Raw genomic sequence first — 1,054 nt, forward strand, 5'->3', positions numbered from 1 at the left:
AGGCAGGCGGATTTCTGAGTTCGAGGCCAGCCTGGTCTACAAAGTGAGTGCCAGGACAGCCAGGGCTACACAGAGAAACCCTGTCTCAAAAACNAAAAAAAAAAAAAAAAGAGTTCTGTGTATTTTCCTTCATGCATATTTTTTTGCCTTAGAGGGGTGGAGAGCTAATCAAAGCCTTGCATATGCTAAGCAAGCACACTACTCAGTAACTATCGGTTCCCAGAGTTTAATTTATTTAACTTTATTTTTTAGGTTTAGTTTCTTACTTAAGGTGTTGAGGTCTGCCCTCCACCAACATGTATGTAGCCATTTTGTTTCATGCCTACCAACTATTTCATATTATTGCTATAAAATACCTGCCAGTCACTGACACAGAAAAATAACCTGACTCAAGTTTGGGCTAATCACAAATGTATGTTCTGTATGAGGTATGTTAATCTTAAGAAATTCCACAAAGCTTTACGTCGGGCCCATAAAAATCAAAGGTCAATATGAACTGTTATGTCTAAAATGGTTTGAGTGAGAGCTGACCACTGGGCAGCACTTCCTACCCCTACATATGAGCTCAGTGTGTGTTTCCTTTATAAGCCTTTCCTGAGAACACACTGGTACCACAAAATTAGGCTCCCAAGTCCTTTTTGTGGTCCTGAATGTCCCATTTTGGGGTATTCATTCAATAAACTGTTCTTGCTTAAGTGAGAACAGCGTTTGTATGGTGGTTCCTGGTCCCCAACAAAGGCATTCTTGTTATGTAGCCCAGGTTGGCCTTTAACACACAACTATCTTCCTGTCCCAGCCACCTGAATATAAACATATGCCACTATCCCTGACTGAAATTAATTTTGAACACAAGGGTCTCAGCTAGGCATGGTGACACATAACCTTTATCCCAGCATTCAGACGCAAAGGCAGGCGGATAGGCAGATAGGCGGATCTCTGAGTTCAAGGAAAGCCTGGGCTACAGAGTGAGTTCTGGGATAGCCGGACTATGGAGAAACCCTGTCTGGAAAATGAGAGAGAGAGAGAGAGAGAGAGAGAGAGAGAGAAGAGGAAA

The sequence above is a fragment of the Mus caroli genome, chromosome 4 (assembly GCF_900094665.2).
Source record: "Mus caroli chromosome 4, CAROLI_EIJ_v1.1, whole genome shotgun sequence".
Taxonomy (NCBI): Eukaryota; Metazoa; Chordata; class Mammalia; order Rodentia; family Muridae; genus Mus; species Mus caroli.